This window comes from Prionailurus viverrinus, chromosome C1 (assembly GCF_022837055.1).
Source record: "Prionailurus viverrinus isolate Anna chromosome C1, UM_Priviv_1.0, whole genome shotgun sequence".
NCBI classification, from domain to species: Eukaryota; Metazoa; Chordata; class Mammalia; order Carnivora; family Felidae; genus Prionailurus; species Prionailurus viverrinus.
Genome location: NC_062568.1, coordinates 165,919,011 through 165,945,659, shown reverse-complemented (window position 1 = coordinate 165,945,659; position 26,649 = coordinate 165,919,011). Strand labels below are relative to the sequence as shown.

The following is a 26,649-nucleotide window of genomic DNA, read 5'->3' as shown; positions in this document are numbered from 1 at the left end:
GCCCCACATCAGGCTCTGTGCTGACAGCTGGAGCCTGCTTGGGATTCTGTGTTTCCCTCTCTCTCTACCCCTCCCCTCCTGCATTCTGTCTCTCTCTGTCTCTCAAAAATAAATAAATTTAAAAAGTTAATAATTTTTTAAAAAACCAACACTGAATACAAGTCTATTATTTAATTTGTGTACCTTATTCAAATTACATCACCTGTCCACACAACGTCATTTACAATAAAAGAAAAAATGTTTCTCAGAGTTTGGGATGGTTAGAAGATGGGGTAGTTCTGACTGCTTGAGAGAAACCTTAGGGGTTGAATTTGTTTTTTTGTTTGTTCAAGCTTTTGTGATGATAAAATGACTAACTCCTTCTTGGTGCTTTGGAGTTTGTTGAATGCCTTGTGGAACTTGGTAGAATAACTAAGTGAGGCCCAGTGTTTTTTTTTTTTTCAAATTCTTATTTAAATTCTACTTAGTGAACATACAGTGCAATATTGGTTTCAGGAGTAGAATTCAGTGATTCATCACTTACATTCAACACCCGGTGCTCAGAGGCTCAAAGAAACAGTGATTTATGCAGCATCCCACAGCTAGCAAGTGATAGGGCCAAGGCTCAGATACTGTCTGAGCAAACCCCGAGCCTGTCCCTCTGCATCCTTAATCAATTCATCCTTATTTGCTCAAATTGAAGGATCAGGCAGTAAGAGCTCCTGATTCTCTCTCACTAGCCCCATTGTGATTGGAATTTTCCTCCAAGCGCAAGCTGTTAGTTCTCAGTTGACATACATAAAATGGACCTGAGGAACTCCCTAAAATGCAGTTCCCCAGGTCCCACTCCTGCAGGGTCTGAGTAAGTGTGACTGGGAAGGAGTGTATACCAATGTGTACTTCTAACGTGTGCCCAAGTGATTGTAATGTGGGGCTCACAGGAAAACCACTTTTACCTTCCCAGGAGTAGCAGTTAGATCTATCGTTGCTTCCTCAGTGCTTTGCAGAGCATCTTGTACACAACAGGACTCTGAATTTACACTTGATGAAATGTAAGAGTGAAGTCAGTGAATGTAAACGACTAGAAACTGAAGGAAATCAAGTTGGACCGTCAGTCCCTGTGGGTTTGGGACACTCTAGGGGGTTCCTTGAGTCCTCTCCCTTTCAAACAAAGTCTCTCTTGGTGGGCTTAGGGGCAGATGGCCTGGGAAGTCTGGACTTGGATAGAGGACCTGGCGGAATGTGCCAACAATCAGAGACTGTGGAAGTCTTCTTTTCTCCTGAAAAGCAGAATGAAGTGAAATAGTGAGAGACCCCATTTGCAGCTCTGGGCAGACAAACACAGAAACCAGAGCACAGACAGGATGCAACAGGAAACCACAAAGGCCTAAGATCTCTCAGGGTAAATAGGAAGCCAGAGTTTACTTTCGAACCCACAGTGCCAAGCCGAAGCACGGAGTTTAATCCAGTTTTGTGGCCAGCCCTTCCTGGACCCCTGGCACAGAGGAAAGCTGATGCCACCTGGGTGAAAGCATTTTAAAATGTTTGTTCTCATCAGGCTTGGAGGAAGCTCCTTTTGTTTGTGCTGGTGAATAATTTGGGGCACAGGTGCAGCTTGGACTTGAAAGCATTAATTGGTCTCCCTGGTTTTCCCTGCATTGATATCTGAAACCCCGGTCTTCCTCTACAAAGTAATCTTAATCCACATACATTTGTGAGGCATTTGCCATTGACAGCCAGCTTTCATACACTCCATCTGTGGACCTCTGCGTCCAGGTGCCTAGTGGGGGAACACTGCTGGATGCTTAATACGCATTCTGTGTTTGTTGGATTGGCATGCGTAATCTCACTCCATTGCTGCCGTTACACTGGAAAGTAGTAAGTAGGATACAAATGATCTTCACTGTTTTGAGATAAGGAAAATACAGCGTGGTAGAAAAGACATGGGTTCTGAAGTCAGACCTGTGCTTACATTCGAGATAGTTAAACTTCCTTATCCAGAGTGCCTTCTTTTATTCAGTGAATCTTGAGCATCTCCAATGTGCCGGGCACTGGAGGGAAAATAACGGGCGCAAGTAGAAACTGACCTTACAGTCTAGTGGAAGGGAAGGATGTTAAGCAAACAGTCACAAAAATATATGATTATAGACTTTGATAAATGCTCTGCATCCCTACCCTGGTGGTGGGAGTATGAACTGGTGCAATCACTTTGGAAAACAGCATATATGAATATATGCATACAGCCTGCACATATAGCCATATATGAGTATGCATGTAGCCTGTGCTGCACCAATTCCATTCCCAGGTAAAAACCTAGAAAAACTATTGCTCCTGGGTACCTGTATGTACCCAGGGACAAGTACACAAGTATTCATTGCATTATTTCTCACAGTAGCCCCAAATTTGGATCAACCCAAATTTCCACCCATCACAGAATGGGTAACTCAATTGTATTATTTTCCTACAGTGGTATACACATTTAAAACTAAGGAACTAAAGCTACATGAACAACACAGAGGGATCAATTTTAAGTGAAAGAAACAGGATATGAAAGAAATACAGAATCACTTTGTTCATAGGCAATTCACAAAGAGGCAAGAGAAACCATGCATTTTAGGAATGCTTATATAGGTACCAAACCTAGAAAGTCAAGAAAGGAAATGACTGCTACAAATATCAGGACACAAGTGGATTACATGGCTGGGGGTGCTAGTTGTTGACATAGAAAGAAGCCATCTGGAAGGGACCTGGGGAGCTGGCATTTACTGGTGAAAGATCCATGAGTACTTATTATCAGTCTTAAAAATGTACACATATGTTTAATATGCTCTTCTGTATATATGATGCTATATAGTATATCATATAGCTGTATATATACCTGTATGATATACATAGGTGCTATAAAGTGAAGGAACAACCATGAGAGCATAAAGCCAAGTAACTGATATAGTTTGGGTGGTTGGCTTCTGTAAGGAAGTGATGTTTGAGCTGAGGTACTTTGATTAGGTAGCTAAACAGAGCTGAAAGGAAGGAAGCAGGTGCCTGCCTGGTGGTGGTTGAGAAGAAAGTGGTCCAGAAATTGCGGCAGGATAATGGGAGGGAAATTGGCAGATTCCAGGTGGCATAGGAGAATGGACAGGCATCTGCTAAGGCTGGAGAAGCAAAAAGGGGCAGGGCTGGCTGGATTTATAAGCATAATGAAGGATTTCTGTCTTTTAAGAGACAGTGAAAGACTTTAGGCATTGTGGGTAATATAATTGGATTTACAGAGGACCCAAATAATTGCAATTTGGAGAACAGGTTGGAGAGATACCAGAGTGGATGATTAGAGGACCAGATAGAAGGAGATTAGGGGTCCGGTTGAGAGGCGGCATCATGGCAGTTGCCTTGGATTATGGTGGGGGAGATGGAGAGAAGTGGATATATCGGAAAGATGTTTAGAAGATGCAATCAGTGACTCTTTGTGCAATGAAGGAACACCAGCATCACAGGATGGATGCAATGCAGGCTCTGTAGGTGCGTCCCCCAGTCTTCTGTGATCAGCTACTGCCTAGTGAGCAGAGGTCAACAGCAGGGGCTCAGGCATTCCTTGGGCAGACTAGACTGACAGGAGAGGAGCTCTTTGGTTAATGTCAGCTGTGTTTCTTTATAAAAATTAAATGTTTTGCCCTGGGCTTTTAGCAAAGGTCTCCCCAAGATGTAACCGTGTGAACACAGTATCACTTCTGTGGGAGCCTGACAAAAATACCTAACCTGAATCTAATCATGAGGAAATGTCAGAAACCCAGATTGAGAGGTATTCTTCAAAATAACTTGCTTCCACTCTTCAAAAATATCCAGGTCACAAAAGATAAAGGCAGAAGGGTTCCAGATGAAAGCAGACTAAAGAGACATGACAGCTGAAGGCAGTGTGTGGTCTTGCGTTTTTTCTTTCAAGGTAAAGGACATTTTGTGGACAGGTGATATAATTTGAATAAGGTCTGTAGATTAAATGATAGAATAGTTTCTGTGTTTATTTCCTGATATGATAATGACCATGTAGGAGAATATCCTTGTTTTTATAAAATACATACGGAACTATTTAAGAGTGAACAGGCATTATATGCACAACCTGCTCTCAAATGATTCAGAAAAAAGAATTTACGCACACATATAAAATATAGGCAGAATATTTATGCAAAATATTGACAGAACCTGGGTGAAGGGTGTACAGAATTCTACTGTTTTTGCAATTTGTAAGTCTGAAATCATTTTTGACTAAAAAATTGAAAAATACAAAAAAAAAGTATTAATACCCCTGCTGATGAGTTAATATGTCACTCATTTTACTCCCTCCAAAGTCCTCCTGGAGAATTTTAGAATTTATATGATTGGAAAAGTGATGTTTAATCTGCACATCCACTATATTTTCTTTTTCCAGTAATAAAAGCTATTTAACTGATCACCTTTTTCTTCCAACCCTGGAAAGCAGGAAGCTCAGAGTTGAAATTGAACACTCAAGCTAAAATATTGAACCTTCTGTTGGCCATATTTCCATTCTTTTTTTCATCAGTCTTATATTATATATGTTGCTATAATATCTGTGTGTGTGTGTACATGCACACATGTGTATTGGGGCAGTATTTAAAACACATTCAGTATTGGGGCGCCTGGGTGGCACAGTCGGTTAAGCGTCCGACTTCAGCCAGGTCACGATCTCGCGGTCCGGGAGTTCGAGCCCCGCGTCAGGCTCTGGGCTGATGGCTCGGAGCCTGGAGCCAGTTTCCAATTCTGTGTCTCCCTCTCTCTCTGCCCCTCCCCCGTTCATGCTCTGTCTCTCTCTGTCCCAAAAATAAATAAACGTTGAAAAAAGAATTTTTAAACACGTTCAGTATTTATATTAGTTTCTTATTGGCTGTTATAACAAATTACTACAAATTTGGTGGGTTGAGACAATGCACATTTATTTTCTTAAGGTTCTGGAGACCAGGAGTCCGGAATCCATTTCACTAAGCTGAGATCAGATGTCCTCAGAGCCTACTCCCTCTCAAGGCTCCAGGGTACAATCTGTTCTTGTCTCTTTGCAATCTTGGTGGCCGCTGGTCTTCCTTGGCTTATGGCCACATCACTCACCTTGGCCTCCATAGTCACATTGCCTTCTCCCCATCTGTGGTCAGTCTCCCTTATGATTACATTTAGAGCACACCTGGATAATCCAGGATTCTCTTCCCATCTCAGGATCCTTGATGTAATCAGATCTACAAAATCCTTTTTTTTTTTTTTTTTTTTTTTGCTTTATAAGGTGACATTCACAGCTTGGAGGGATTTGGACGTGGGTGTGGTTTTTTTTTGTCAGGGGTGGGGGAACATTACTCAGCACACCACACACACCCTTTATGAAAGAAGTGACAACATGAATTCCTTTTTAGGAGTAAATAAAAATAAAATACATTAGTTTATATTTCTACGCTAATTCACGTATAGCAGAGGAACACAGATAAAGCAAAGGAATCAGATTCTTATATTGTAACTTTCAATCGCTTTTATGAATTGCATTTAGTTTTTTTTTTATATTTCCTACTGAGTTATTGCTGGAGTAGAGAAATATATTTTATTTTCAAACATTGATCTCATATCCACTAACCTTGCTAAATACTCTAAGTTTTAAAATGTATATGTGTTATGCACTGTCTGCATGCATAAGATCTTTCAGAGTAATTTTTAAACTATAGAGCTAGGTGATCTAATGTGGTTTTGATGGTCAGGGAAGGCTTCTGTAAGGCACTGACATTGAACTGTAATATTCTGGTTAGAAAAAAAGAGTGGTCCAATCAGAGGGGCCAGTATGAGCTGTAACTGTGAGATCATATCACCTGCAAAATTTTGTCTCTTTCTTTCCTTCTCAGTACCTCTTGTGAATGAATTTTTGCCTGGTCGTGTTTGTCAGGACCTCCAGTATTTTGTTGAGCCATTAGGATAATAAAAAGTAACCTCATCCTGGGGCACCTGGGTGGCTCAGTTGGTTGAGCATCTGACTTCGACTCAGGTCATGATCTCACAGTTTGTGAGTTCGAGCCCTGCGTCAGGCTCTGTGCCAACGACTCAGAGCCTGGAGCCTACTTTGGATTCTGTGTCTCCCTCTCTCTCTGCCCCTCCGCCACTCACATTCTGTCCTTCTGTCCCTCAAAAATGAACATTAAAAAAAACAAAAGTAACCTTAACTTGTTCCTTATGTTAGAATGTATCTAAAATTTCTCCAGTAAGCATGATACTTGCTGGAGATATATATATCTGGAGGTGTGTGTGTGTGTGTGTGTGTGTGTGTGTGTGTGTGTGTGTCTGTGTGTCTGTGTGTCTGTGTGTGTATACACACACACACATACATATGTATATATATACTTACGACATTAAGGAAATGATCTTCTATAGAATTCAGGACAGATAATCAGTATCCTGTGCTTGAATAACCACCAAGGATTCGTTTATTTGACAGTCCAATTCCACAGCCACAGAGCTCCATCACTGAACTTCATGAGGGCAGTGACCATTGACTCAGTATGATATCCTCAGTGGCTGGCACAGTGCCTGGGACTTAATTAGGCATTCATTATGGAATGAATGAACGAATGAATGAATGGAAGATGCTTAATACGTATTTGTTGGATGAATGAATTGAAGTTAGCAAATTATTATTTAAAGGGAGCCAAAAATCGCCCTACTTTCCAAACCCCTCATAAAATGAATTGAGTTCACGGTGCTGCCTTTCTTACATCCTCAGCACCTGGCACAGTCAGCTAGTCATTTGACATATGAAGGGATAAATGAGTGAGTCAGCCCCAGAACATTCTGCCAGTGGCCATTAGACTTTGCCCCTAAAGATTCACATTTATTTGAACTGAAGCCAGGTGGCTAAAGATGATTTAATCAGGACAAAAATTAAATGCTCTCTTTAATAGGATAATTGCTTATTTCATTTTCTCCTTAAAGTTGGCCATTCATCTCATGCCACTGTCTTTGAATTTATATATGTTGTCCACGAAGTAATGAAAGTGATTATTCTGAATGAAGTCAAAAGAATTCACAAAGGGCTGTCTTCTCGTGTGACCAGAAAGTTTGGAATTCCAGAGAATTGGAGAGGGGTTAGGTACAGTGGCAGGTTTAAAGTTTACATACAAGAAGACAGAGTTGAACACTTGAGTGACAACAAATAGAGATTGATCGGGGAACAATTGAGGGAGGCTGGTTATCATAAAACAGGCAGGCAGTTAGGTAAGAATGTCTTAGTAGTTTAAAATACTGGATGGTGGTGGTTTTAATCCTGTGTGTACTTCCCATTTCAAAGGGGAATTTCATTTAGTAAGTTAGTTAATGTAACACCTGATATTACAATGTCCGGTGTCTTGAAACTGATACCTTTTCCTGACGTGGGACTCTGTTCAGAAAGCCTTTGATGATACCCTCTTGCCTAGAAAGTAAAGGTCAATTCCTTTAGCCCTCTCCAGCTCTGTCCACCTCCTCTCCCAACATACTTTCTGCTCCAGCTTCATGTAATGGGATCTTACAATAGGGGTCTTCTTTACCCAGAGTTTTTGGAAGAGGCCCCAGAGTCCAGATCAACTATGCGGGACTTGTTAAAAGATGGTAACACTCGCCCTAAGGATATAAAACACAGATGGAAGAAGTCAGAGGTGAGGACTAAGGAGCAGAGCCTGAGTTGGACTGTTGTGTCTGGGATAGTCAGCAGAAAGTGAGGGCTGCTTTGGGAACCGGATGTATGTCCACTAAAAACAAGGGAAAGCTGTAGGTGTATTCATGACAGGGGAGCCAGCTGGGCAGATCTTAAATGGGACCTCATCCGAAAGGTTTGATTGAAGGAGTGGTATGATCCCAGTAGATGGGTAAGCCACCTGAAACCCAGGACTGAAAGGGAGTTGGGAGTAGAGCAGTAGACAGAGGAGCAAACTGGCTTCAAACATCCTACTGTGGGGAGGTAGAGGGAGTCCCCGGGTAGACATTGCAGTGAATCACCAGGACCACATGACCAGCGAGTCCTTATCGGATAGGCACCCCACGTTGAGGACCTATGGAAGTCCAATCATGACCATATCAGTCAAGCAAGACCTTCCTTACACACCCCAACCCACACCACCCCAGCTAGCCCGTGGAGGGGAAGGTGAAGCAGAAAAACCAGAGAGGCAGGATATCACCCCCCCCCCCCCGCCCCCCGCTTCTCCAATACGCTTCTAAGCCTGAAATAAGCTGTAGCTCTAGGAGGGAGAATTTGTAATTCAGTGATATGGAAGTTTTGGTTATTATAATGGAGTGCACACATTTAATGCTTGAAAATGGACAGTGGACTTGTGCTCTTTAAGAGTTTAGGAGTACTATGGATCCACCTAAAATTCCATCTCAGGATAATGAAAACTTCACAGAACAAATTTAACATGGAGTAGATAAGGGAATACAGCTGTTTTCCCACCGTACACCTACCCATACAGATCCCTCAATAAATTAGAACATACACAAGGCTCTATCCATTCTCTCTTCCCCCTCCTGCACTGACAAATCTCTTTCTTGACTTAATCAGTTAACATTACAACATGCTATGATAGCTGTCTTCTAAAGAACCAGAGGGCAGGAGGGAGAAAAAAACTCTCTTGACCCCACATCCCATTCTTAGACCCCCACTTATCTGCTCATCTTTGCTTTTCTACCCTGCTCTGTCACTCTTCTTGTTCACACCACTCTAGCTATACTGCTTATGTGAGATAGCAAGCACATCCCTGCCACAGGGCCTTTGCACTTGCTCTTACCATTCTGCTTATGTCACACCAAACTTCATGCTTCACTCCCTCACAGTCTCTGCTTAATAGAGCCTCATAATTAAGGTCCACCCAGATCACCCTGTATTAAAATAACAATGCTCGTCCCCACCATACTACTTAACCTCTCTCTCCTGCTTTATTTTTCTAAACAGTATTGTCACAGCTGACATATATATATTCGAATATTCGTGTGTTTTTATCACTCTCCACCAGATTATATGTTCCATGAAAGTAGGATTTTGTTTTCTCATAGCTATGTTTTTGAGCCCTTGAACCATGCCTTGAATATAGTAGACGCTTGTATTCAAGAAATACTTCTTTGTTTTTTGGTCTTTTGGTTTTTATTTTTGAGAGAGAGAGAGAGAGAGTGCGTGCAAACGGGAAAGGCAGAGGGGGTGGGGGTGGCAGACACAGAGCGAGAGCGAGAGAATCCCAAGCAGGCTCCACACTGATCATGGAGCCTGACGTGGGGCTCAATCCCACAAGAGGTGAACATGACCTAAGCCGAAAGCAAGAGTCAGATGCTCAACCAATGGAGCCACCCAGGCATCCCATGAAATACTTCTTGAATGAAGGAATGCTTCCTAACTTATTTTAGCCTTTCCACATGCTGTGCCTTCCGTCATGAAAGCTTCCTTTTACCCCTTTTCCTTACAGCCCAGCCCCAGCTGAGCCTGTTAAATTCTGTGCAGGCTTTGAGAATGCATTTCCATACCCCCTCCTCTGTGCCACCACCGCAGCCAGATTTAATTTCTCTCCCCAGAACTGATAGCTCTCTGTTACATTTCGTTTTAATCAAGTTCATGCTTGTAACCACTGCATCGTACTGCCTCTCAGACTTCTATGTTCTTTCTTGATTTTTAGGCTTACAGATGACTAACCCAGCAAGCACAGGTGCTTCTCTCATTGTAAAACTGGAAAGTAGCTATCTTTGAACTCCAGGCAGCAGTGTGCATCCTCAGTCTCGAATCATCTTCAGTCCGAACATCCTCCTCCTTTAGCCCCACCACATGTATTTTCCCTCCTCCTTCTCTGTCTCCTGTTAATAGTCTTCTTCCTCTTCTTCATCATCACGTCCAAGGGCACATTACACATCAACCATTTCCCTCAAGCTTCTTTCATTTAATGTTAAGGAGAAAGCCCACCTCTTCCACAGAGTGTCCTTCCCTGTGACTATGGGGAATGAGAATTCTTTCTCTCACTTGACCTTTGTAATAGCTGACACACGCCCCTGACCATTTATGATATAATGCTAAGTGGTGGTCGTCGTTAATGGCTTGGATTAAATTTTTGTCTGGTTCATACGTGGGGGAAATGACTTTGGGCTGGTGACCACACAAGGTCATTTTAGATCTTCCTTGAAAAGGGTTTGCTAGGCGAGGCTGATCAGTCACCACAGCTCTGTGCCTCCCCGGTAAGATCCCGTTAGGGTTTTGGTCAAGAGCACAGTAATATTTCATGACACAACTTGGAAAAGTTAAAAATTTACAGACCAACTAATGTTTTGTGTGTTTTTTTTTCTCTCTCTCTCTCTCTCCTCCTTTTGCCTTATTCATTATTGTTTATTCCCTGAGACCATTTGCATGAGGAGGAGGAGTTTCATTAGAATCCCCAGCTGAAAAAGTCTTCATTGGACACAATTGGACCTAGAGAGAAAACGATCTCACAACTTGTGTTGAGTGAGACATCCTAACTAGGATCTTATGCAGCTTGTTCGTAAACTGTTGGTAACCAACTTAAATAGAACCTTTTCCCTAAAGCTTGGCCTGGGCTTCCTCCCGTGACTCCAGGCAAAAGTACCCTCACCTTCCTTTGCGTCCCTGTAGCGTTTGATTCGTAACTGTGTTGTTCCACTCACTGGATTTTATAAAAATGTATTAAATGTGTGTCACCGCACTAGACCTGCAGCTCGCAAGGCCTGCAGCCATGCCTCATTCATCCCTGTGTACTCCGGGCCCTTACATGTAACATTCTTGCAGTACAAGTTGAAAAATACGCTGAGCTACAGTCTGTCTAGGTCAGTTCATAGAGTCAGTGGACATTGGTTGAGTAACTGCTTGTGTGCCAGGTATTTTAACATATCTGGTATTCTCTGTTCCTTACGGTTTCCCTCCCTCCAACGTATTGATCTCCCTGTGTTAGAGATGAGAGAGTAAAGGGATTTACCCGGTCACGTAGTAAGCGGCAGACCTAGCTTTGAATTCAAGTCGCTTGAAGACACATCCAGTGTTCCTACTCCTTCGTTAGAGCTCAACACCTTGTTCAGGCACCCATCCATAGTGTTTGGCTACCAACTCTGTTGCAGCATGAAAAATGTTTCTGTAACTGTAATCATCCATTTGATGACCAGAACGGGAGACTCAGAAGGAACGTGTGAAGATCATCTAATTCAGTACTCTCATTTGCAGATGACCGAATGGAGTCCCGGAGAGGACGCAGGTCTTAGCCAGAATCTCTCCTACCAGTTTGAAACATGTTATCCTTCTCTTTCCCATTGCCCCTAAAGGAATTATTCTAATTCCTTAGCATTCTTTTTTTTTTTAATTCCTTAGCATTCTGATGACCCTCTGCATGACACGGCCCATGATGACCAGTGAACTCAACATGAAACTACTCCCCTTCACATTCTATCTCCTTCAGCCCTGCTCCAAGATGTCCTGTACTCCCTGATGCCTCTCCCTTTGCCTCCTCTCCCTTCTCCTGTCTAACAACTCTCACTTAGCCTTCCGATCTGAGCTCAGGGGTCACCTCTTCCTGGAAGCTTTCAGAATCACCGAGATGGCCCATGGCACGTGCCTCTGTCACAGGGCATACTCCTCCCTGTTTGTTGCTAGTTACCTGGGCCTGTGTCTTCCTTGTTCACATGGCTGTGAGTTCCTCGATGGCAGGTGTTGTGGCTCCTCCGTTTCTGTATTGCCAGGATCTAGTACAGTCCCTGGAACGAAGTTGGCTTTCAGTCAGTTTTGATGGACATGGTCACTCAGCAGGATCCCAGTGTGAAGTGATGTGGTGTGGTGAGTGCTCGCCGTTTTGAGATCTTGAAGGTGAACATTCTTGAAGACTCTCCCAGTATCAAGGATGCAAAGGAGGTCATCATTTCTTAATGCCACAACTGTGTCTTGTTGTCCCTAATATTTGAGGGCTGTTGTTGAGTGCAACCAAGAACTTCGGTAGGAGGGTCTGGTGTGGCATATGCAGGAGAGGCATTCACCTAATACTGATGATCTCATAGTGTCTGTTCTCGACTGCAACGAAGAAAAAGAAAATGCAGCCATGTCCTTTCTGTTGTGTGGTACAACTGACTACAGGATGAGTCCCTCTGCAACATCTGTCTTCGTACAAAATCAAAGCTTTTAAATTCAGCCAGCGAGGCTCTCCTCTGGTGCATCATCCTACAGGAGACCAGAGGGATGATGGCTTTGGGGGGATATAAAGGTGCTTCTGACTTCTCTGAAATCATGTACATCCACTCTCAGTATTAGGCCAACGGAGAAATTACTGACCTTTGAAATAAAAAGAAGGGTCTTCAAGTTGACATTGGCACTTTGTGTCCAGGTGAATGAGAGCGATTCATTTGATTTTTCAGGGCTTCCTCTCTTTATCAAAAAAAAAACAAAATGACTTTCCCTACTTCCTATAGGTGTCGAGCATTGGTGGAGCTAGTGACAGCTGTCTGGAAACCCTCTGTAGCACAGAGACGTCTTAGGGGCATTGAGGCCCATTGGGAACATGGGCTGTTGAATGGGGAACATATGTGGTGTGCGGTATTTCCTCCATGGAAGACTACCTTTACCCTTGGCCATAGGCAAGTGTCCTTCTGTAGGGTGTGGGTACCAGGCTGGTGTCCTCAGTTGAGTCCACTTCTGGGTGATGATCCTAACCAAGACTTTCAGGGCAGGGAGAGCTAGTGGAGTGCATTTTAGCCAAAGTTATTGGGGAAAGCCAGGATTTGGAAGACTAAATCCAGATGCTAGGCCCTGTGGAGCAGGCATGACATGGATGAGGGATAGAGCAAGGGTCTTGGGCCAGATGTTAACTGAACCAGGGCAGAGTCAGGTGGTTTCAAAGTGCAGGTCATGGGACGCCTGGGTGGCTCAGTCGGTTGAGCGTCCGACTTCAGCTCAGGTCATGATCTCGCAGTTGACGAGTTCAAGCCCTGCCATTGGGCTCTGTGCTGACAGCTCAGAGCCTGGAGCCTGCTTCCGATTCTGTGTCTCCCTCTCTCTCTGCCCCTCCCTCGCTTATGCTCTCTCTCTCTCTCTGTCAAGAATAAATAAAACACTAAAAAAAAAAGTGCAGGTCAGATGTGTAGCTTGGGCAGTTTAAAAGTCCAAGATCAAAGTAGCACTTTGGGACCGTTTAAAGCATAGAGGGGCCAAAAGCTGTGGGAGGGTGAATCAGGACAGAGGAGATGGATAGAATGAGGTGAGGCAGTGAAGGGCTTTTGGATAAACATATTTTGATGGAACTGTTGACTTAGCAAAATAGAAGAAACCACACACATTTACACACCATGAAGCTGATCTGCAGCCCCGAGGCTCCAGGGGTCCAGGGAAGGCGCAGCTCTGTGTGGGACACTTACGTAGCCTGTGGACCACAAGAACTTTGGGGCAATGTAACAGGTGATTATCATCCATTATGCATTCAGTTGTGAATCAGAACAAATTAAAATGAACCGTCGTGCAAGTCCAACTCTGGTAATCCTGAATGTGTGCTTGAGAGGGGAAGGCAGTGGGTTCGTGGGCTTCTGGCTACAGAGTAACCAAAACGTAACTTGGGACTATTTCCTCATTGCTTTCAAGAGAAAAATCCCAATTACTTAGCCTGTCATGATAGAGCCTTCATGATCTAACCTCTGCCTGTCCTCCCACTCATAGGTTTGATTTTTTTTTCTTATCTCCTGTTCCTGGAAGCCTTACCTTGAGCAAGTTCTATAACTCCTCTAAGCCTCAGTTCCTGCATCTGTAAAATGGGAATACTGATACCTGTCTTTACAGGCCTGCGGTAATTATTAAGTGAGATAATGCACATAAAGCCACTTAACATAGTCCTTTGCTCCTCATATATGGCAATTCCACATTTGTGGGATTTTGGTTATTATTACTGTAAATTCTGCCTTGCAGCCAAACCATAATACTCTCTTCATGCCATTGTTATACTAAGAACCTACGCCTTTATTGACGTGCTTATCAGAGTTTCTTGCTATTCGTAGATTAGCTGTCATACATCCTAACTACATTGAAAACCTAGGACAATGACAGTATCTTTTTCATCTGTTTCCCTAGAACCTGACCCCATAGTAGGTGCTCAGTTAAATGTTTGTTGAAGAAATGTGTGAAGTGTCTCTGTTTTCCAGAATCTTGATGCCCACCAGTCCCCAGATGTTTCCTGGGTCCTCCCCCTCTCATTACCCATGTTCGGCACCTACCGTGTGTGGGAAACCACACCAGGTGCTTGCATGCATGATGTCGGTTAATAGCCCCACAACCCTACAAGGCAGCTAGCCTATAAACTCTTGACAGGTGAGTGCAGAGCCTCGATTAACAGAAATGCCTCAAGTCTAAACATTAGATGACTTTTTTACCATGAACCCACTAGGAACCCACATTGAGATCCAAACAGTCCTCCTGGTCTGGCATAAAAAATGAGACCCAGATTTCTTCCACTTAAAACTCACTGTATCTCCAGCTATTCCCACCCTCTGCTGGCACTGCTGTTGTTTGTACCTTACCAGGATTAAGCAGACCGGTCTGTACTCTGAACTCAGAAAAATACAGAGGAAACATTTCCTGGCTTTAAGAAAACGAGAGTGCAGCTCTTAATTGTTGATTATTTACTGTGTGCAGGCAGCACATCAGGGCTTTCTTTGCATTGCTTCTAATCTTTCTGAACATCCTGGAAGATGAATATTCTTGTGTGTCTTTTACGCTGGAGGAAACCGGCATTTGCCAGGGTCTCATAGCTTGATGATGGAGTTGTGATTCCTGACCTGGCTAAACCAAAACGCCCCACTGCACAGCACCAGTCAGCCTGGAGGAAGTAGTCTCCCTGGCCCCCCGGCCTCTCTAACCCCCGCACCCTTCTCTGTACCCACCCAGAGGCAGCTGCACAGGGACATTCCCTCCTACCATGGCTGAGTGCTCAGTCACCACCTTGAGAGCGCAGGCCAGTGAAGTGGAAAAATAGCTCTTACTCCTCACTCTGACATCTGTCCCTCAGGTGAGAGCCAAATTCTCAAATTGCTAGGCCAATGGCGAATAAGTCTACACCACACACACAGGGTATCACAGTCTACACCATCACACAGAGAGTTCTGCCGGAATTCACACATCCTGGAAGCCAGGCTGGCGTTGGTGACCAGTTTCGTTTAATCTTGTCTCTGATTGCTGCATGATGAGTGGGGAGAAGGGAGGAAGGCAGGACCATAGGGAAGCACACTGATCTCCAGAAGCCGGCTTTGGTTTGCTCCTTGAGAGCATTCTTAGGCACTGGCCTGACCCTTCCCTGTAAACCCACAGCAAGAGCTCAAATGTCCGGGAGGGGAAAGGGCAAGGGCTGGTTCCACTGGCCCCTTACATTCTTTGGACTTCTGTTGTTCTTCCGGTAGCCAGGAGGCAGCCTGGTATAAGGAGAAGAGCATAGCCTTCTTCCCAACCAGACCGAACCAGATCAAATCAAATCCCCATTCTGCCACCTGGAGCATCTATATGACTGTAAACAAGGCTCGGGACTTTTGTGAGTCAGAGTATCTTCATCTGTAACCTGAAGGAAGTGGCAGGATTATCATGAAGATTATGCAGGAGAATGTGTATCAAACAATCAGCACCTAGTAGGTGCTTGGCAAATGTTAGTGGCCTTCCCTCCCTTGCCTGCCTCCATTCACCTGTAATAACTTCTTTAAAAAAAGCCATTGTAACTGTCATTCATTTGTTACTTTGCGAGCCCAATTGTTACCGACTAATAACACAGAAACTATTTAAACCACTCTCACAGAACTGTAACTCTGCCCTACATCATGTCATATTATTTCACAGATAGCTGTTTCTCCCCCTCTCTTCCCTGTTATCCCCTGTTTTTCTTTTGTCTAAGGAAATCCAGATGGGCCCTATACATTCTTCTACACTGGATAGCCTCCGCCAAGGGTTAAAATCAGGTCTGTTTCACATGCAGATGATCTATTCATAACAAAAGCTGCCTCCTGGCCTTTGGCCACAGCTGAACACTGTTACTCTCAAGCCCTCATTTCATTTGTTTCTGATTGTCCTACAGTGTTTACATATCTTACTTATTAGCATGGTCTTTTATAGAGTACAGGCAGAGGGCAAACCCTCCAGATCAGCTTTCCCTCTGAGTGCCCTTTCTTCCTCTCGTCTCCTTACCTCTGTGGACTATTTCTCTTCCAAAAAAACTCACTCAAATAGGGAAGCAATTTTTAAGTCCCCCCCCCCCTTTTTTTTTAAAATCTGAGAGTCACTTAGCATTCTCAAAAAACTGCTGTTGAATATGGAGAAAAGGGAAAAGATAGCACGGGAATATATGATTTCTCTCTCTCTCTCTCTCTCTCTCTCTCTCTCTCTCTCTCTCTCTCTCCCTCCCCCCCCCCCTTTGACAAAGGAAAATCCCATCTTGTCTACTGGCTTTCCAAGGGACATACTCCATTCAGGGCACAAAGAGAGCTGGGCTGACTCTGTCTGCCTGCCGGGTCCTTGTCTCTCCTGTGTGCAGCCTTTTTTCTATAAAAAGGTGTCTCAAGAAGCTTGTGGACTCTTGAGTCAGATTTGAGTCTAAAAGCTGGTTCTGCCCCTCTTTGTGAGCCTGGAAACTTGAATTAACATCCTTGAAGCTCATTTCCCTTGACCATCGAAACCAGGTGACACAGCCTTGCCCAGCATCGCAGGTGGGGGAGTGGATGTAAAACTGCCCCATGTGGGGACGACAGAAGCTTCGCATAGACATCTCTCCAGCTGATGGCGGTGACTCCCTGGTGTGCTGGCCTGTGTAGGATTCAGAGGCATGGCCCAGACACGGCAGGAAGATGGGCCGTTATCGCTGTCTGACATGGACGTGCTGGTACCTGTGTCGCTTGTGTGCTGCCTCTGGTAACATATTCGGTGGCCAAACAACGTGGGGTTCCTACCCTGTCTCTCCATCTTTCTCCTGACCTCCTGCTATCTGACCATCACGACTTTTTAATGCTCTCGCAGTCTCCTTCATTACAGAGCAGATGTAAGGGATGAACTCCTTCACCCTAACACTCGATAAACATTTGTCAGTTTATGACACGTGGGCGGTCCCTCCGTCACGGAACCACCCAAGTGTCCCAGAGTCTTTAATTCTCTTTGCCCGGCCACTTTAGCCTTCTCATCTTCTCTTAGGCCAAAAGCGGAGAGACAGTTCTGAAGATTGGGATTCTTCATGTCCAGACTTGTGTGGACACGTCCCAGGTCCCAAATTTCCTGAGCTGAACCTGAGAAGCAGGAGTGGGTTCTTTCGGGGAGTGCTTCCAAAAGGCAATGATTGATGCATCTGCCCAGAAATGATGACTTTTTTCAAAAGAGGCCCTGCTATAATTCAGCCAGGATTCTCTTTGCCTTTACACCTTACCCTGTTAACAGGTACCTCTCAGTTGTGCTTACGCCCAATGACAGATCTTGCCAGTAGAAGTTAACGCACCTGAGTGATCGTGTTGATTCCTATCTTGCTCCTTCTCTACAGCCCGTGCAAACCCTGTACCCTACTTTAGATTTCCAGTCAAGATGGTGTCAGATCTTGCTTTTTAAAGTTAAATGCCTGCATGTAATCCACTCCATAAATAAGAAGTACACCTTGGCCAGTGTGGAGGTGATGATATTAATACGGGCTCCATTTCCCTGGGTCACTGAATGTACCAGGCACTGTACCAAGGCCTATAATAGATTGTGCCACATTTAGTCTTTACGGGTCTATAAAAGAGGTCCTGTTTGCCCCACTTTCCAGAGGAACACCCCAAGGACCAAAGTCATACAGCAAGTTAGGACCAAACATTCAGAGCCACACCAGACAATCTCTACACCCGGGGTCAGACTTATGAGACAACATGTGAGACTAGACACTGGTATCAAAGCAAAAGTCGTAACAAGGGCAGCTCAGAAGCTGAGCAGGAGTGGGGCAGGAAGAGAAAGTGCCCACAACTTAGCAGTCGGAAGTCAGAGGGTACCTGACCAAGACTCTGTGCGTTGGGGTGCCGTGTGCTTGTTACAGAGAAAAGGCTGTGTCATGCTCGTGTGCACCTGCTGACCGGCCTTGGCTGTAAGGCTGCCTGAGGCAATTTTTTTTTTTTACTGAACTCTGTAAGGGAGAGCTGCTTTTCCTAAACAGCTAGTTTAGAATCAAAGGGAGGCATCGGCTGGGTCGTATTGGAGAAGCACTCAGTTAGTCCTCTGCTCACTCCTGGGGATGTGACAGAAGTAGAAGATAGGGTTCTGACTCGGAGGGTCCAGCTCACCATGTGACCTTGGAACATCTGGTGACCACCACGCAGAAAGGGCACCCTCTCTCCTCTCATTAGCTGCCTCCCCTTCCCCCACTCACATCACTAGCCCCTCCTCCCTTACTCACAGGATCCACAGAAGAGACCGATAACTGTTTACCCACTGCGGATTGTTTAGGCTGTGAAAAGACGCAAACTATGATTTTATATCTTTGGGGTCATACAGCTCTTGGAACTTTCAAAGCTGAGAGCCGGTCTGACCTCACTGGAGCCAGTCAAGCATCTGTAGAGAGGAGGCCAAGTGTGGCTTCTTGTCTGCAAGGGAGAGAAAATTGGGGGAAATTTTAGGACTGCCTCAAAAGTTTTCTTGGTCATTCAGTCTCTTGCAAAGCAACTTTGGGTGTGTTTTAAGTGTATGTGAATGAGAAACATATGGATTAAATTTCTCTTGTGATCACATATGGGTTTCAGAATGATGAAGAATAAGGAATTCAGGGTTTAAGGAGTCCAAAATACTTTGCAAATAACTCAGGACATTGCAAACAACATTTGGCTGCCTCCCTCCATCCCAGATTTGGGGACTGTTTGGTTGGGTGACAAACCCATTCAGTGCCCTCCCCGCCTGCTCAACTGCTAAGCCCCAGGAGGTATCTGTAGACAGGTTTCATGTGTTCTTGTTTTGTTCAAACTGAAATAAAGGGATTGGATTTCTAGGAAGGGCATGCTCTATACTGGAGGACTCTTAACCTTTCAGAAACCTCCAAATATAGCAAAGGGAGATTTGGCAAGCCTGAAGCTTTGTTAACTTTGTGCCGCTTACAGGTGAATTACAGCTGTGAATATCTGCGACATTGTTAATAACTTTAGCCATGTGCTGCATTTGTATGGTTTGGTTTACAAAGCATATTATATGCACATAGCATATTAAGTATGCATTACTTAATTATGTAATCCAATTACATATGACTTACGGATGTAGGTATACACACTTAGACATATATGTCAAAATAATCTACAGTATAGAAGGACAGAAGGTTAAGGAAGATGCCGGAAGAAGCAGCTAATAACCCAGTCAGAGTTTAGAGAAGCTTCCCAGAGCAGATGATATTGAGCTAAGTTCTATAAAAGGACATGGAAGGGTTAGGGGGAAGTCAGAAGAAATGCCTTTTAGAGAGAAGAGAAATTATGAAGACATACAGATGAGAAAGAAGGTGGTGTACGTGGGGATTTCTGGGCTGTGATGGGCTCGTTGGAGTAAAAATAATGGGGCAAAGGATGAGGAAATGTACCATGTGTGATTAGACCAGACTTGTAGATAAAAGCCAGGTCAGAAAGCTCTCCTATGTCACGGGGAACTTCTAAAGGATGTTTATAATAGGGCCGGAGTTTGGGACGAAAATTTGGGACTCAATAGCACAAAAGTTGTCAGTGCACGTGTGGGAATGGATGGGCTGCCCCCGTGAGATGTGCCGAGTGAGACAAGCAAAGAGGAGTAAATCCAGGAAGGAAGAGCAAGGAGAACCTTCCAAAGGGACAGCACTAAGAAGGGGCAAAGCCTAGACTCCAACCCAGGACTTTGTATTCCAGATCTTCCCACTGTCCCAAAAAGGAGTGGAATTAAACCATCTGTTATTTCACATTTCTTGAGGGGATGTCACGTCCTAAGATTTTTAAACACATTATACCACTTAGGACTCACACAAAACTCTGTGGGAGGTGAGATTATCCCCATTTATAGATGAGGAAACTGAGTCCCAGAGAGATTTAAAGGAACATGGCTAATAAACAACCCAACCACAATTGAAACTGAGGTTTGTCTGACTCCAAGGTCTCTGCTGACGTTACTAAACCGTGTTCACTGCCTTTTGAGAGAAGATGTGGTTCCTCACTATTTCATAGGAGAAGCAAGTAACTCACTACAGTTCCATCTGAGAAGTGCAAAAATAGAGGTCAATGCTAAGAGCCCTATTCAAAAACCAAATTCTCTCTGCTCTTTTTTGCACTGTGTAGTGAGCTGGGAGTTGGCTGGAATGTGTATAATTTTTTTTTTTCTAGTAAGACGATAGCACAGTCCATTTGGAGGGAGAGATGAGCCACCACGGAAATACTCAGTCCCACACATGCCTGCGGCTACCCTCTAAAATTCCCAACCTGGCTGGAGGCACTCAAAACAAAACCTCCTGTTCCCTCTCAGGACCACTGGCGCCTGGAGCCTGCCTGCTGCCCCTGCCAGAGGTTTAGGCCAACCTCGGGGATGATGGGGTGGGGGCAAGGCGGAACGGAAATTGCTGCAGTAGCTCCCTGCTCTGAGCCCAGTCATCTCTCCCAGAAAGAGGTGTGAGCAGGCGCTCGGGCTTTAGCACCGAAGGGAAACTCAGCTGACAGCAGCGCGGCCTTAGATGAAACTCAGCCAGTGGCATCCACTAACGGAGCCAGCTTGGGCACAGACATGAAAAGAGGCAGGAACAAATGGAGAGAGGCTTCTAATCCCTGCTGCACCATTTCAGATCCTTGTGATCCTGGGTAGTTTGCCTACCCTCTGCATGCCTTTGTCTTCAGCTATAAAATGGGCTGTGCATATTTGACTCCGTATACTATCAGGGTCATTGCAAGACTGAATACAAATAGAAACTTACAAATCACTTGATACCTGACTGACACCCAGCCCATCCTGTGCTCTGGCTCCTCCTAGATTGCAAACCTCAAGAGGCTCTGATGCCCATCTTTCCGTATCTATTCGTGTTGGAAACAATAGTTTGAATTCAGTGTGTATCCAATAAATACTTGCTGAATATGTGCTCAGCAAATATAAGAGATTATAATTATAGATGGTAGCCATTATATACAACCCATGAAGTTGACAGTCAACAAATGCCCCTTATAATCCTGGCCACGGGTCACAGAGGTGGCAAAGCAAAGTCGGTAGTTAAGAGAAGCCCCTCGAGACCACCCAGTTTGATCCTCTGAGCCACAGAGCAGAGTCTGTGTTGAAAGAGCTTGCTGGAGAATTCTGATTGGCCAGCTGGAGAAGAATGACTCCGCTTCTTGGAATCTTAGATAATCTCAAAGACAAAGGAGATATTAAATATTCCAGTCCAATCTAACTACCTTATAGACGAGGAAAATAAAGTCGGCAGAGGAAAAGAAGTTGGTAGTCCATAGCTTGGATCTTGTTTGGATCCAAAGTTACCCTTTTATATACTATCTATCTGATTTCCTTCAACTTAGATTTCCTCGTTTGTGGGGTAAGTATAATAGGACCTATCTCATTGGGATGTCACAAGTATTATGTGATAGAACCTCTGTAAAGAGCCTAGAAGAGTATTTGGCATCTTCTGAAGCCCACAGTAACTGTTAGCGATTGCCATTTTAGTATTTCTTATTATTATCCTTATTTCTGCGTTATTTCTTACTCTCGTTGCTTGACTTAGAGGGTTGTTTGAGGCTTTTTTCCTTTTAAAAAGCCACAGCTTTTTCAAAATTGAATTTTTCACAAGCATTAGGACATATAAATGCAGAAATACACCTGTCCTTCAAACTTTATGACCTTTTATTTCAAGTAAAATTCAGAACGTTAAGCCCTCATGAAAACCAGAATGCTTGTGCAGCTTCATGAGTGTGCCCCTAGCCCACACAGTCCTTTCTGCCTGGCATGCCCTCCTTCTTTACTTAGGGAAACACTTACTCGTCCTTCAAGGCCTCGCTCTGTGTGATCACCTATGGAAAGACTACAGCTTGGGTTCCTACCCCTCCTTCCCTCTCTTACTGTGGGGCTTAGCATGATTTGTTGTAATTTCTGAATTTCTGCCTCTTGTCTGCCTGGTCAGACTAGGAGCTCTTTGAGGAAAGGAGCCACGCCTTATTATTAATTATTCGTGTTATTACCATTTTACTTTGTTACTTTAATAGCCTCGATGCTGATCTCAGTGCCTGGCGTATGGTGTGCAACCAAATGTTTTGTCTCATTGTGGGCTTCTTTAACTTTATTGATAGCACACACAATTTAAGAATAGAGCAAGGGTCTGTGTACTGTTTAAACAATACCACATGGAATACTCATATACCACCACCCATTAAAAAGAATGAGAATATTTCCAGTACCTTCTAAGTGCAAATATTTATACAATTAAATAAATGTTAACTAGTTTCTTGTATTTTGCTTAATGTTCTAGCTCTTTGAAGTAATCTTGAATCTTGATTTGGACATGCCCCATTCTAAGCAATCCTCCCAAGTTAACACCATCTGAAAACATGATAAGCTTTACTTCTGTATCACTTTCTACTTCAGTGTTAACAATATTGGCTAAATCAGGCCATGGACAAATCTAGAGACCTTCTTACATGATGATAATTACTTTTGGCTGTGGTCATTCAACTCTGTCACCTGACTGTTCTCTCATACAAACTTCGTTTCAAGGAGAACTAATGTCTATTTGGTATTTAACATATAATAAGGTCTTAGTAGGTGATAACTTATTTCATCTTCACAGAAGTCTTTCAACATTCACATCGATACTCCCATTTTTGTATAACCATATATTTTCTTTTTCTCTTTTCTTTTAAGTAATCTCTGTTATCCAACATGGGGCCCAAACTCACGACCCTGAGATCAAGAGTCACATGCTCCATTGGCTGAACCAGCCAGGTGCCCCTTAATCCTCCCATTTTGTTAAATGTTTATTTTTGAGAGGGAGAAAGAAAGAGGCAGAGAGAGGGGGAGAATCTTAAGCAGGCTCTGTGCTGACAGCACGGGGCTTAGACTCCCAAACCACAAGATCTGAGCCGAAATCAAGAGTCAGAAGCCTAGTCGACTGAGCCACCGAGGTGCCCTGATCCTTCCATTTTTGAATTGAGGCTGAGGCCCATTTATGTCCTTGTGTAAGATCACCTGGCTGGAATATGGCAGTTGGGAATAGAATAAAGATAGGTATTTGACTCAACCCACGTGTTCTCCTCTTCACAAGTGTATTGGAGAAAATTTATCAAAAGCTTTTGGAAATGCAGATTCCCTAACTTATTTGTCAGCAAAACCAAAAGGTTTGTTCCATTTGAATGAGTCTGTATTGACTGTGATGGCCCTTGCTCTCTGCCTTCAAGAGGCAAAGAAGGATTCCAAGAAGCAAAGGTAGCCTAAAAACTAAGACAACACTTTGGCAGAGACAACTATGGAACCTGTAGAGTGTGGTGCCTGACTGCTTGGCAGTTTTTATAACCTTGGACACGCAGTTGAACTCTCTCAGCCTTAGTTTACACATCTAGACAATAGGAATAATGATGGAATCTTCCCTTAGGGTTTTCATGAGGGTTAAGTGATTTAATTCCTATAATATGCTTGGAGTAAGGCCTTTGGTAAGTAGCCAGTCCATCTTAGCTGTTGTTGTTGCCAACAACACCACGATTACTAGGAAGTCAGCGTCCTGCACAGACAGTTGTTACCAGTGGAGTAAAATGAACTCCCTCCTTTGGGTAACAGAGCAGCCTCCAGGATAGCCCACATCATGGGTTAAGAGCTTTCACAAAAATATTTTTAAATATTTAGGTTCATTGCAAAGGATTAAAGCACACAGACATATACAAATGCGCGTTCTCTCTCTCTCTCAAAACAAACTATTACTTATTTTCTCCAAGAGCACAGGGCTTGGAAGTGATTGGAAATGCTCTGGGGAACATATTTCTGTCTTGGTTTCCTCGCTTCACTCAGATGTCTGATGAGAAGCATTTGCCATTTCAAACGAGTGAGCATGAGCAGGAGTCAGCTCAAAGCTTTATACGTGGGCAGAGCCAGGCAAAGCCTTCACCTGACATTTCGGAGCCACAGAACCACACTCTTCCAATGGAGCTCTGCTATGGCTGACTCAGGAGCAGGTTTAAATTTTGAGACAGGGTGGAGGTGGGGTGTGATGTGTAACCTTCCAAAGCAGAGTATGTACTATAAGTTACAAATAAAGCCTGCCATCTGGTTTGAGGCCGGCATCTGCCTGGGTTCAAATCCTACCTTGGGCAGTTACTAACTGAGTGACTGTGGATATCTTATGAAGCCTCTCTGAGACTTATCTATCAAATGGGGCTAAGAGTCCTGGAAGGGAAGGGGTGCCGGGCAGGAAAAGAGATGATTTGACTTTGGTGGTTATCCATCTACCTGTCAAACACAGGGTTCTTAATGGTTGTGAACATGAGCTATCTTATTCACCCCAAAGCCACTCTGGGATGCAGTTTAGGGAGTAGTTTCTAGGCCCGGCAGGTGGTAAATGTTCACGGGCAAAGACCAAGTGACAAAAATGAAGATTGTGTAGTGTGTGCTCCTTCTGGCTGGAACACTCTCTGTATCGTACACACATACACAAAAGCTCATATACGCACACTCCTACTCACACACATACCTTCACACCTACTAAATAACTTCTATATATGTTTTACTTCGTAATTCTGATGTTACCTCCTAAGAAAGCCTTCCCTGACCCATAGACTGGATTAGGTACCTCACTTATTTGCTCTTATCAGACCTTTTGATTTTCATTCATTTACATATCATGCTTTATAATTACACATCGTGTGATGGTCTGATTAATATCTTTCTGAGGCTGCCCAATGATTTATCTCTTTTGCCTAGGTCGGAAGGGTTTTCTAGGACGCAAGGCCTTCAGTACTAAACCAAGAGATTCCTGGCCAAACTTGAATGATTGGTCGCTGTAATCTGTCTGAGGGCAGGGGCTGTGCTGTTTTGTTTAACATTCATTGCCAGTGCCTGGCACAGACTTGGATCACAGTGGGAGTTCAGGAAACATCTGTTATAACAGTAAGGAAAGAAGTATGTCAATGTAAGCCAAACTGACTTTTCTTGCAAAAGTCTGTCTTTTTCCCCTGACATTATTCTTTCTTTTTTAGGTGTTAAATGTCCCTTTTTATAAATTATCTTGATTTCACACAATTTAGAGTTGACAGTGTTTTGTAGTTCCCTTACCTTTCCTCACCTCCTTCCTGTTGGAGCTTCGGAAATCCTGATTTGAGGACTCACTAGTTTAGTGAAAAGGCAACTGGAACGGTTGGGGTCAAGACAATTAAATAATGTTTGTCCGTGTGCTAAAATGCTGGACTAAAAATTTCATGAGGGCAGAAATCATGAATATTCAGTTCATTTCTATATCCCCAGGATGAGACATAGTACCAAGCACATAATAAGGGCTGAATAAATATTTGTAGGATAAATGAATGAATGGATTTGCTGCCTATCCAGAAGACATGTGGGAGTAGATCTGACATGCCTCCCTCCCTTTCCCTCCCCACCCTCCCCTACACTTATCCACAACCAGAAATATGACTTCAACACTCATCCCTGCTAGATGGATGAGAAACATGCACCATTCCAAATGAGTGAACATGTGGTCCGTCCTCGTCCGTCCAGGTTCATGTCTTGATGTATTCTCCTAATACCTGAAAGGACTTCTGTGGTCTGCTACAAACACACTGTTGCAGTGTCTTGAGTCCTAAGAACACCTCTCCCTCACCTACATGGCTTTGTTCAAGCCCTTCCCTTGACCTAGAATGCCTGCCTCAGTCCTGCCCATCTGAGCTATGTCCTATTCCCTAAGACCATTCACTCCTGGCCTGCTCTGTCCCTCCATAACATTCTATGTATTGTCTTTACCATCCCGTGGACCACACTGCATCCTATTTGTCTATTTACCTGTGGAACTCCCCTCTAGATTGGTAGATTCCTGAAGATAAGAACTCTGTGTGATTCATCTCTTTGTCCCCAGCACCCAAGAGGGGGAGATGGCATGCTATTAGTTGCCTAGTAAGTAGTTGGAGAAGGAAGGAAATGTGTCACTTACTATTACCACAGAAATGCTAGGTGTCAAACACAAAATGTTAGTGATATACAAGACATGTGTTTTTGTTCACAAGTCTATCAGTTAGCTGGGTGATTGTGGTGATCCGGGCTTGTTAGTGCTGGTTGACTAGGGTGATCTACTGATCTTGTTTGGGCTGTCTCTTATATCTGAGATACACCTGCTACATTTGGGTTGCCTCAGTTCTGTTGCATGTCCTTCCATCCAGCAGGTTAGTCTGGGCTCTTCTCTTTGCAGAGGTTGAGAACCAAGAGGGAGAGTAGAAGCACACAGTCCTCTTGAGACCTAAGCCTAGAAGACTGGTGGTACGACTTCCGTCTCATTGTGTTGGCCAGGACAAGTCACCAGGCTGACCTAGATTCCATGGGTGGGGACTCCACCTGTCAGTGAGAGAAGTTGTAAAGTCACATTGCAGAGGAAATGGACACAGGGAGGGGTAGAGAATGGGGGACATTTTTGCAATCAGTCTACCACAGAGAGGGAGCCAGCAAGGAAATGTCCTACCAGTTTCTTTCCAAAATGATCTTTTGCTACTCCGACATCTTAA

General features: G+C 43.9%; 1 protein-coding gene across 14 annotated transcripts in view; it reads left to right on the top strand.

The window, feature by feature from the left end:
* FGGY (FGGY carbohydrate kinase domain containing) overlaps positions 1-26,649 on the top strand; it is a 425,323-nt gene that overhangs the window by 251,500 nt on the left and 147,174 nt on the right. The gene's annotated exons all lie outside the window — the stretch shown is intronic.